Below are 12,028 nucleotides of genomic sequence, written 5' to 3' on the forward strand. Positions count from 1 at the left end.
AAATCACATACTTATCAAGAATCACAATGCTCTATACATCACGTGAATTCGAACACGCGTACGCTCGCATTTGTACAATTCAAAACACACATCATAACCATTACACCACAGCGCCGCCACGCCCATTCGTATTCTTTTAGAGGTTATATATATACCAAACGTATTTGATGAATCGGCTGTGGTGGGTGGGGTTTCTCTGCAGTGTGCTGTGCTGTTGTGTACTGGAATACGTGTGCGTTTGCATCATTTCCATTCCTTGCTACGACTAACGAAGGAAGACAACGTAGACGACAACGTGAGAACTATTCACGGCTTGTCGTCACCGCAGAAAAATAACAAATGTGCCGTTCAGCTCATGATCGAGTGCTTCTCCAGTCCATGTTCTCCAAAATACGCGGATACAAAGTATTGCGCCAACCATCCACGTATGTGAATTTAATTCGCGCGTATACTGGTGAGCAACTGCGACGCCAGTACCAGGCATTTCGACGTGCCTCACGCTGCCGTGTAGGCGTTCTTTTCAAGTGCATTAGTTTAGAGTTTGGTTCAGTCCGCTGTGAGCTGTTGTCCTGCATTAGCAGCGGATCGTTAGCGTTTTGAAGCGCATGCATTCCAGCATTTGGAGACTGCTTATGCCGATAGCCGCGTCAAATGCATTGGCACGCATGTTTAAATGACTAATGTGTCCACTTGTTACGCGTGCACTGCTCGTATCCTGTGGCAGTGCTCGTTCTAAAAGCTTCGAAGACCATCTACACTCATGCGTGTGTTCAATTTATATATGCACAGGATGGACTTGCCGGCTAGTTGGTTGAGCATTTTAGAAGAAACAGCGCAACACAAGGACGACGCAAAAACATGCCACACCACGAAGCGCTGGTGTGGTTGATGCTTTTTTTCGTCCTTGTGTTTGCGCTGTTTCTTCTTCCACGATACACGCACACCACAGGTACGCGAAAGTTTAGGAGCATAAGTGGTTAACTGTTTTCCCCGTTTTCTCTCGGTGTCAATGGCACAGTGCGTTGCCCGGAATTGTGCACGCTTACCCCCATATGTAGAAATGCATCATAACTTGAAGCCCATGCTTGACTTGATCTAAACGACGCAAGTCGTGAACGCACCAAAAGAAAGGCATTGAGCGTCTTGGGGGACGTTCGCAACAGGCGTCGTTTATATCAAGTCAAGCATGAGCTTTGTATTAAGATACATTTCTGAATACGGGGGCTAGACATCTGCTTCTTCCAGAAAATGTCGAAGAAACGCCCGCCAAAACCAGGCACATTCGTAAACTTAACTAGGCGATACGAAGCTCCATAGAAAAAAAGAAGAGTGGTATTAAAAGGTTTCAGTATTTTTCTTTACTCCAAAGTAGTTGCGCTCTCGTGGCTTCACTGTACAGAGATAGTGCAGCGTTAGCTAGAAAGCATGAATTTCCTTACTCCATGCCAAAATAAGCTTGTAAAATTATTTAGGTGCTAGAATCCAGGGTTTGTAGCGATCCTTGAAAATCCTTTATTTCTAAAATGCCATTTTCAAGGCATTGAAAACCCTTGAATTTTTAGAAGTACTAGAAAGTCCTTAAACTTGTACACTTGGCTAGACTTAGCAGACATTGCCAAGCGCTTTTTTTCCCTTCTGTGGCACTCTTTCGCATGTCACAGAGAATTGTCTCTGGAGGTAATAGAAGGAAAGCGACATCCTTAAAGTTGAAATTACAAAGGAGCTGCAGATACCAGTTTTATGCAGATGGAACCGGCGACAAATGTGCTTGGAGGAGCAGAAGCAGGAAGCTCAACAGTTGAGGCATTCGAAGAGAAGCCGTGAAGAGTAAATTGAGAGCGACAGACACAATAAAAAGAAATTAGAAATGACTATTGCTTATTTGATGGTGAAAACAGCTGAGGCAACAGATGACATCACATACACTGTCAAACCAAACAGTATTCAAAAACTGCAAATGTTGCAGGTCCAAGTAATTAATTGTGCTATTGCAGAAAAACTGAGCGCTTTCTTGAAATGCTTCCTTGTGTGCGTTTAGTGGTGGGCGGTGAAAGGCAAATTAGCAGTCTTTCAAATGTTTGAAATCACTGAAATGCGATTTGTTTTGTTTTCTTTTGTTTGCATTAAAGTTAACGGTGTTCTTGAACAAGTTATTGCCTGTCCAAACTACTACACACATTGCACGAGGTCCTTGAAGTTACTGTGTCGGGGCCTCGAAAGTCCTTGAAAACCATTGAATTTTTTTCTTCAATATTGCTACGAACCCAGTAGAACAACTGTCATGGAGTAAAAACCTTGGCTGAACAGGGGCTTATACGCAGAGCACAGGAAGACTAGAAAAGCAGTAGTAGGCATGGAGGGCCCTGAAAAAAATGTGCCACATCCGTTCGTCTGCCTTATGTTTCTGCACCGACTGTCGCATTTTTAATAGAAGTGCACTTTCTGTTCTACTCCAATAAACGCAACATTACGAACTCTAGTGTGGGGCAGTCCTTCAGCCAGTGCAGAACTTTTTCTGTACATCCGAGGCAGCTCTGTCATTTTTCCAGCATTGTAGTACGAGATTTGTTAAACTGGTTTAGCAGAATATGAGCAGTATACTCTTAAATTAGCTGTTCATTTGTATGCACAAGTTCAGGTCCTCAGTTTGGTTGCATGACAAATTGCCATACCTCAATAGATACAAGAAACAATTTTATTACAGTTTAATAAAATCCAAACAGTAATAATCACAACAATATAACGACATACATTTCTTTTGGTACGTATACAGCCCATGTCTTCGCAGTGTATAAATTGAACTATACACCGCAAGTACTGTGTCCTGACCACTATTATTCACATGTGTAAAACCATCACAGCAATTCAACAAATATCACAGTAATTAGTGACGTACACTTTGTAACTGCTTTACATGAGCATAATGTATACAAATGGTCCCTGTGTACCTACACATGACTAGTGCCACCCGAGTACTATTAGTCACAAGTGTAAAACCAACAAAGCAGTTCTTTAAAAAATATCACAGCGCTTAGTGACGTACATGCTGTAACTCCCTTGTAGAAACTTAATACAAACACATCAGGACACAGAAAGCTAGCAGTGGGCATACATGGTAATACCACCGCCTCAATACTAATTCACAAGTGTAAAACCAGCCAAGCAGTTCTTTAAAGAATATCACAATGCTTAGTGACATACATTTTCTAACTAGCTTATATAAGCTTTATACAAACATGAGAACATACACAAAGCTAGCGGTGCACCCGCATAGAAGTGCGGTCATCTGAACACGATTATTTGCAAGTGTAAGCTCAACAGAACAGTTCGTTATAGTGACGCACATTTTGTAACTGCCTTATACAAGCTTAGTGCAAGCACAAGAATGCAGAACAATATAAATTAAAAACTTGCTCTATGCATACACAAACAGATCAACACAAATGGTAAACACCGCTTTGAAGACAAATGTGACTGTGGCAAAGCGCAGTGCTGTGCCGGTTGAAATTGCCACCCACAAAAGTATTGAGCAATGCTTAAACCACAGGCAATAAAGTGCTGAAAGACTGCGTCTCTAACGTAACTATTTTAATTCAAATTTCTTGAATATAGGGCTCGCTTGCAGATAAGGCATCTGATCCAACTGACCTGATTTTACACCTGCTACATGCATACAATGCACTCAGATATAACTGGTAATAATAATTATAAAAGGCATTTAAAAACTTGATAGTATGATGAAGATGCATGACTAGAAAAGTTCTGTCCCCCTCGTACTTGTTAAAAAGGTGTAAGTACGACACATGTTCTTTTTTTCCTCAATTTTTGCCTTAATGGACAGCCGGGAACCTCGAACCGACACAAAAAAAAAGATACTGCTATGTTAATAGTGTTATGAATAATTTTTTGTGAAAGCTTTTTTACAGACAAGTTGCAGTCTCGTTTCTGGAGGTTGAGCTGTATCTTGCAAAATAACTTGAAAAGCGGTCACATGGGAGCATGACACTATATCATAATGTTAGTTTCAGTTGACTCGCTTGCCCTACAAGTCGCTGCTCACTGTGGCCAGTGATGCAACAGCAGTGTCTGTGTGATTTTCATCACACTTCTGTCCTATGCCATTCTTACCAGAGTTGGCGGCACATAGATACCCAAATTTCGATAGTGTTGCTTTCTCAGGTGGTTGCTTTTGATTTGCTTAATATCAGTTGGCACTTCAGCTGCATCAAACTTCTTTTTTACCTCTTCAACAACAACATCAACAACAATCTTATGACACCTGTGTGGTCCTTCTAGTTGCCTACAAAGACCAGTCAATCTAGCAACAACACTGACAGTCTCTACTATCTTGTAATGGGGGAGAGGTGTGTCCCACCATGTGTTCCACATTGTTGTCACTATGTGGGCTGGCTAGGGAGGCAACAACTGTAATATGTTTGCATTTGCATATATTAAAGTGATGCTTGTACTGTGTTATAACACCTAACTTAGTCTTGCACTTTCTGCACAATAACACTGGCTCACAGTCGTGGCGAAAAGCTTTTGTATGTTGAGCAAATGAGTTGTATCCACTACAAAAAAAGTCAGTGATAGCACACATGTTGCTCTACCAGGCCTGGTGTGGTTCCTTCTGACACTGCTGCTGATGCTGACGCGCTGCTGCTTGCCTCGTACACTGTTGCAGCTGCAGTAGACATGGCAGTCTCTGTATCTATTGCTGCCGTGTCATCTGTCATGGTAACTTCCAAGTGGTATCGGGCTCACTTCTGCAACAGAGATGTTGTTTGCCCCTTGAGGGCTCTCATGATCAGGACCAATAATTTCGTAGGCATTGTCTCCTGCATCGAAGAACCAGTAAGAACAGCATGAATTAATAAACATAGCTCTAAAAAGTACGGACATCAAGACTTAACCACAAGCTTTGCACATAAGTGACCGGGCTTAATAATACTTGCAGGAGGAGTTACACAATTGTTTGTGTATATTACAGTAAAGCCTCATCAGAAGATATTCAAGAGGCACGGGAAACATGTCTCTAGAAACCAAAAATTTTGAGACACTGAGGAGCCAGACTAGATCACTTTATTATGCATCATCACTAAAGTATGTTTTGATATATCTGAAGGAATAAATGCTCAGGGTGGCTTAAAGGGCCCCTAAACCACTTCTCGACATTTTTTGAACATTTCAAGTAAACGCGCGTATCGAAATCAGAATGCCGTCACGATCGACGAAACGAAATGCCAGAGTGCGTAGCACTGCCGGAGCACCACAATATGAAGAAAATGACTCCGTGCGCCTCTCTGGACCTATCCTGCACCCCCCAGTTTGTCCTGATGTCACCAGGCTGTCTCTGATGATGTCACCAGTTTCCGGTGCTGTCGATTGGTCGAATGAAAGTGTACGACTGCCGGCAAGGCCTGCAAGCAAATACACACACTCCTTCTTCCTCGTCGCGTTGCGCGCGATGCCATTGTGGGCAGCCAATGGGGGCAAAGAACAGAAACGCCAACAGAAGGGCTCTTCAACACGAGTCACCATACAGTTCCGTTGTATTAGCGCCACCCCTCGCAGGACGACGGGCCAGCGCGGCAGCAATAGAGCTCGTTGGTGTTGGCCTGTCCCGTAACATTTGGAGGTGTACTAGGCAAGGAAAAGACGATACTGTCCATATGGCGTGTACCAGATGAAAGAGTAAAATGAGTGGGGAATACTTTTCGATAATCAAACACACGTAGCTCCACTATTACTGCACCGTTTCGAAAAATTCTCGTGGCTACCTGTTCATTGCCTTATTGTGTAGAACTGCAACACCGCAACTAAATTTCAACCTCGGTGTTTAGGGGCCCTTTAAAGAAGACATTCACAGCTTTTTAGTGACTGTAGATTGTGTTAGCTTCCTTCCCAACTTCTGGAATTTAAACACTTCACTTTGCAAGCCTTGTTGCTCGCAGTACCTTCGAGGTGCTCTTAGACGCTCGTCAGCTTCAACTGCCGACACTTTCTGCCCTGCACTGTCCTCGTTGCCCTCCTTTTCTGGTTCATGCTAAAAGAGACATGCGCGATTGACTTGTGTAAGGATTGCGTGATCTTTACGCCCTTCGGAGCACACAAGGTGCAAAAAGTGAATGTGTCTGGGTTGTGTCCCTTCGAAGTAGTGAATACTTAAAAAGTCATCCTTAGTAACAAAGGTGTCTCTTGTATACAGTATTGTTAACGTAGCAAACATCGGAAAACCAACCAAACCATTTTCAGATGTCTCTTACAACCAAGTGCATCTTGTAATGAGATTCTACTGTACTGAATATTTTTCAACTATGGATCATCTGCATGTACATATAGTCACAAAGACATGTGTGGAATGGCGAACCGGGAAACAGTTCGTACTCTTACTTTTTGTCCCTAACATAAGCAGCTCATAACAATATGATAAAAAAGCAGGCAATGAGGCTAGAATGGAACATAATCCTTCAGCTCTAAACAGTTTTTTGGGCCCACATCATTCCCTCATATGACATAGGGAAACAACTTGATTGCAGTAATGGCTGCATGTGATCTGAGTTGATTGAAACAAACTATACGTAAGGTTGTCCTGTATGTAATTTTATCAGAGTGCTTTTTAGATGTCTTGCTGGTGATCCTGGCTGCGCGATGCTTCTCATGCTTTTTGGCACGATTCCTTTTTTTCCACTCCACTTTTTTTTCAGATTTTCTCCCCTTTCCCTTCCCCCTTGTGTAAAATAGCACACTTGAAGTATCAAATCTGTTGAACTAACGTGTGTATCAAACCTGTTAACATGTGTGCTTCTCTGTGGTATGTGTTGTATTTTTGCGCTGCACAATTCAATTCAAGATGAAAGATGGAACGTCCCTGCCTTTAGTTTAATTGTGTGTGTGTGTGTGTGTGTGTGTGTGTGTGTGTGTGTGTGCGTGTGCGTGCGTGTGTGTGTGTGTGTGTGTGTGTGTGCGTGCGTGTGTGCGTGCGTGTGTGTGTGTGTGTGTGTGTGTGTGTGTGTGTGTGTGTGTGTGTGTGTGTGTGTGTTATATGTCTCTCTCATGTTTTGAAATATATGTACATTCAGGAGTGCCTGCATGCCCTTCTCTCCTGCTCCAGTGACGAAAAGGAGAGCCTGTTTATGTACCATAGTAAAAATTCAAAAATTTTCACTGTGCCCATTACATCCCTTATCATATGGATCTGTCACAATACAGAGTAGCAGTGGTCCATAATACTAGCCCATCCCAACATGATTATAAATTAACACATACCGACATGCTGCGAAACAGCTGTTGAAAAGCCGCTGGTGAAGGCAATTTCCGCAGCACTGCAGTGGTACAGCCGAGTTCCACCTGTATAGTGACAAATCCATATGCGTGTTAGCAACTCAGTTGCTGATGGTTTCATAAGCTTTACACTACACAATAAAGTAATCTAGACAACTTTGTTGGAACAAATGCACATAATTAGGACACCACTTAAACACTAACACGATTAATTGCCCCCAATCTCTCACTCACTAAGGGATAATACTACTGAAACATCGGTGGAGAGCTCAGATTAACACAGCCCATAAAGGACAAGCGTTCTTTGAGGAAAACAGCTATAACAGCGGTTAGTTTTCTTGATCATTTTATGTGGTAGCTTTGATTTAAATGTCAAGCAGTACTATAAAATACGAAGTGCCGCATTTCTAGCAGCAGAAGGCGTCGTCAGGCTCATGGTACAACAGATTTTTGCACTGTTTGTCAGTGAGCCGACACATACAAAGAAAACCGAATTCACACATACATATACAGTGTCAAGTGCACTTCTCCTTCTGAAAACGCAGCCACCAGTTCCAATGTTGCTGAAAGGAAAGGTTATATAAAGTGCGAGACTGCATGGAACTGCCACTTATGACTGTAAATGTATGGTCTGCTGATTGCAGAGGTAGTCACATGCTATTTCTAGTCTCTTTTAGAAGCATTACTAAAGAATAAATTAAAATCTATTCATAAGTCACGAATTTCATGCATCCACAGTTTGGCTAAATAACCTGTGAGAAAAAGACATGTTTACCTGGAATAGCAACCTTTTTTCCTGCTGCAAAACTTTCCTTCGAATTAATGAAATAACTTTACAGCGTCATAATGCGTTTCTTGCAACTACTTGCCGGCAGTGGCGAGTTAGTGTTTATATCCGACTCATTGGGTGACAATACTGCCAAACACAAATGCTTCACGAACACGAGAACACGTCCCTCGCAGAGAATAGCAACCATATATGCCTCTGTGAGACATGATCGCATTTTTGTGGTCAAAATGTACTTTAGAACGACATCACCATCTCATTAAAAAAAAAAAGCCTCCGTACAAGGCAGCCGCCAACTGCATAATGTGAAATTGCAACTGATGTCCACTTACTGGTGGCCTGTGTTTTGGTCACTTTTGGCAGTTGACTGGGTGCTGAGAAATGCACGTCCTGGGTTGTCCCTGCAAAACATACAGGGTTATGTCAAATGTTGAAAATATATATATGCCGGCATTTCATCAGTCGCAAAACAAACGAGTAAACTAATAAACAACTGTAGTGTAAACAGAGTACACATCATAAGATAGGCTGTCAACTGTTAATGCATTACACAAAAAACCTAATGCATAGGAAAGACTATATGTATACACACGAAGCTGACACACAATTTAATTCGCTCTAGGTTTTTCCGTGCAGTATATTCAAATTATTATGTCTCGTGGTTAGAGCAAAATTAGTGTAAATTACGAACTAAATTATCTACCCTGGAAACTTTTCTTCAATATGCACCTGTGCGCGCTTCGAACGAGTAGCGTTGTAAAATTTACGTACATGGCATTTAACGTAGTTGCTGAACACGGATTTCCTTTGCCCTGTGTCGTGTACAGTGAGCTACATATATCTGCCCCCCCCCCCCCCCTTTTGTACTAGCCATACTGCGTGCCACTGCACCTATACGCACGTCAATAAACCTCACGACACAGAAATAAAAAAAGCGCCAATCACCTATGCCTGCATGTTGTAGTGGGCCTAACCTAACCAAGCATGGGCTGTTGCTTTTTATAGTAAACACAGGCACCGTGCTCATTGCAAGTATGTATCATGTCGCTAAACAAATATGCAATTTCATTGTACCACTATTTTTTTATCACATGGATATATCTGTTGAGAGGCAAGACAAAAAGCAGTCACTTCTCAGAACTAATCAGCTTTCATAAAACACATCTTTAACTTTTCAATGACACTTGCTGGTATGTGTTTGTCTCCAGAGAGCATACTTGATTTGACTTTCCAATCAGAGACATTACATAAATATACCATGTTAAGATGACTGCCTGGAGCACGTGAGAATTTTCATCTTCGTGTAACATACTGTATCTTGATTTTGTTGACATTTGGTCGAATGGTACACCCAATATACCCACATACAAGTTTTCTTGTCCAAATAACATGCCAATGTATTTTGATTTTTTGGCATTGGCTCCTCTGCACTACGTGAAGTCGCGCTGCACTGGCTCTTTCACATCCTCGTGTCCTTGCAGCTGCCTTCTTGCGTTATATAAAGCGGGTGCCTGAAAAATATCGTATGCAAAAGTCAACACAAGGGCATGGTGCAAAACAACATCAAGACAGTCAAGGCCACGGCAATAAAAAAGTCTTAGCTCTTAGTCTTCCTAGTGAAATGCATGCAAAACATCCAAATGACTGCAACAGTCAACTGCTAAACTAACTTCAATATTTAGATTTAAGCAAAAAAACAAATAAACCACAGTTCATCCTTGTTTTTCATGAATGTTAGAATACTCCTGCTAATGAATAGAATATTGGTCATTTTCAGACGTCATAGGTCTGTCATGAGTCTGGTGTATCGCAAACACCACTTGTGACACATTCTAAGCACGTGCCCAGTGTGCCCCCCCCCCCCCCCCCCCCCCCCGCACCATCCCTGGTTGTGCCACTGCTGAAGCCATAATCTGAGGACTATAGCTGCAAACATGATGCTCAGTAGGGATGAAAATATTGTCCTTCAGCTCAATGGATATATGGATGTGCCTATAAAAAAGGGCAACAAGGCTTGTTATGGCAAGCTTACCCACATTTCAATACTAACAAGTTCACTGCGGCCTGCATCTAAGCTTACTAAAAGGCATGAACTTATTTTCATGCATGAGGTGCGCAGTGGAGTTCATTTTTGACAGACCCGACTACTGCTGCAGTTTGAAATCTAGCATTTTAGATTCTTGTAGGCATGTAAAAGTTGCAGTTAAACCGCAGTTATTAGTTTATTACACCAACCTATTGTTCTGTGTACGACAGACTGGTAACACGGAATTAAAGCAACATTTTATTTTTATATTTTATTTCTCTACTAAAAATATTCAAGCGATAAACACATCTTGATCTGCCATGCTATAGCAAAATGCACACATTACGCTTGTAACCCCCAGAGGAAGGCTGATTTAGCTGTTCATACGACATAACTCTGACACGCCAACTCATATTAGCAAATGCACAGGCATGTCCAAAACAATAAGCGTATGCAAAGCGCCCCTGCAATTGTAATTCCACACAGCAGCCGTTATATTCGATGCCGATGCGTAACTAGCTGCTCGACAATTCACCGAGTTCGTAGACATAAGCATCCTTTCAGTTTCGCACCGTGCACGAAAACCGAAACAGGAGACAAAACCAGACCTATAATCACACCATTTCAACATGAGCAAAAACAGTTCAGTCTTAGGGATAAACACTGTGAGAGCGATTTAGTGCGTGACGGCGACGAGCGACGGCTTCGAGCGACAAAACGGGCCGTCGCTTGAACAGATGGCTCGGTTCTGGAAATCTAGAAATCGTCGCTCGTCGCCCAGAAGTGCTATGAGCGACTAGCCAATAGCGCGAAGCCGGAACTGGATGTACATACATCGCTCAAATACTACCGATTGTCGCGCGGAACGAGCAAATGATTCAATTTTTATACGTGCAAGGATAAGAACGTACTGCAAGACCTCCGGAAATATTTTATGCTACTTTATGCTACGTAAAATACATCAACGTAAATTACTAAAGCACGCGTCACGCGTGACTGCAGCCCTCATGCCGGCAACACCGGGGAGGCGTCGCTCAAAATCGTCGCTCGCACGGAGTGCGACTTGTAGGCGACGAGCGAACGCGACAGCCATCTCCGTTGCGTCGCTTGTAGCTGCCGCGCGCAAGATTGCTTATGTGGGGTTTATACTTTTTTCAGCATAAAACATGGATTCCTCATGCGTTTTCAGTAAGTTCAAGATAACGCGCCCAACTGACCTCTTGCAGCATGCAGCTGAATGCCTGCGGCAAGGTTTCTAACTAGCACTGGTGCTGCACGTAACTTCAGTGGTCGCAGATTCCCCCTGCGCGAGACACCGTCAAGCGCGCGGTTTATAAAAAAGAAAGCATGCTGCCAGCAAAATGACGCCTTCTGTTATGTGATTCCTTAGTTCAACAGCGTTCCGTACACAGTAGACTGCCAAACTGAATAAATTCAAACACACAAAACGCACGCTAATCACGCTCCGCATAGGGTCGGAATCACGGGCTGGTGAACTAACCATTTTAAGCGTCCTCTCGCCTGGCGTCTTATTGAACATACCATAGTTCTGGCAGCGTTTGCGATTTTTAAAGCTCTTACAGACAACGGCAAAGTGATAAAATCACATGCAGTTATCGTGACCACTGGCTTTTTCGATTGACATCGAGAGACAGCGCGTACGCCTAGTCCTTTGTCAATCGCGTCGGCTAAGCGCAGCGACGACTTCCTGGCGATAGCATGACATATACGGAGAATGTGCACCTAAGTTAGAATTCACTTACCGTGGAGGATTTGTTGTTATATCCAAGGCATGACGAACGACTGTCGTGTTTTCGTGGCGGCGCGAGATGGTTGACACACGATCTCCCTCGGCTGGCCTTTGCTCGCTGGACAGATCACCTTTCTCCAGTGCTGTGTTGTTCCGCGATCTTGAGCGCGCGCGCACGCGG

The 12,028-nt window shown here is 42.9% G+C and overlaps 1 long non-coding RNA gene across 1 annotated transcript; it reads right to left on the reverse strand.

Annotated features, from left to right (window-relative positions):
• Positions 1-2,677: 2,677 nt before the first annotated feature.
• LOC129388371 (uncharacterized) lies at positions 2,678-7,355 on the reverse strand. The gene is made up of 2 exons (XR_008615330.2): positions 7,270-7,355; positions 2,678-4,838 (listed from the first exon to the last, which is right to left on the reverse strand). It is a non-coding gene; the product is annotated as an uncharacterized lncRNA (long non-coding RNA).
• Between the last annotated feature and the right edge of the window lie 4,673 nt (positions 7,356-12,028).

The sequence above is a fragment of the Dermacentor andersoni genome, chromosome 10 (genome assembly GCF_023375885.2).
Source record: "Dermacentor andersoni chromosome 10, qqDerAnde1_hic_scaffold, whole genome shotgun sequence".
Classification (NCBI taxonomy): domain Eukaryota; kingdom Metazoa; phylum Arthropoda; class Arachnida; order Ixodida; family Ixodidae; genus Dermacentor; species Dermacentor andersoni.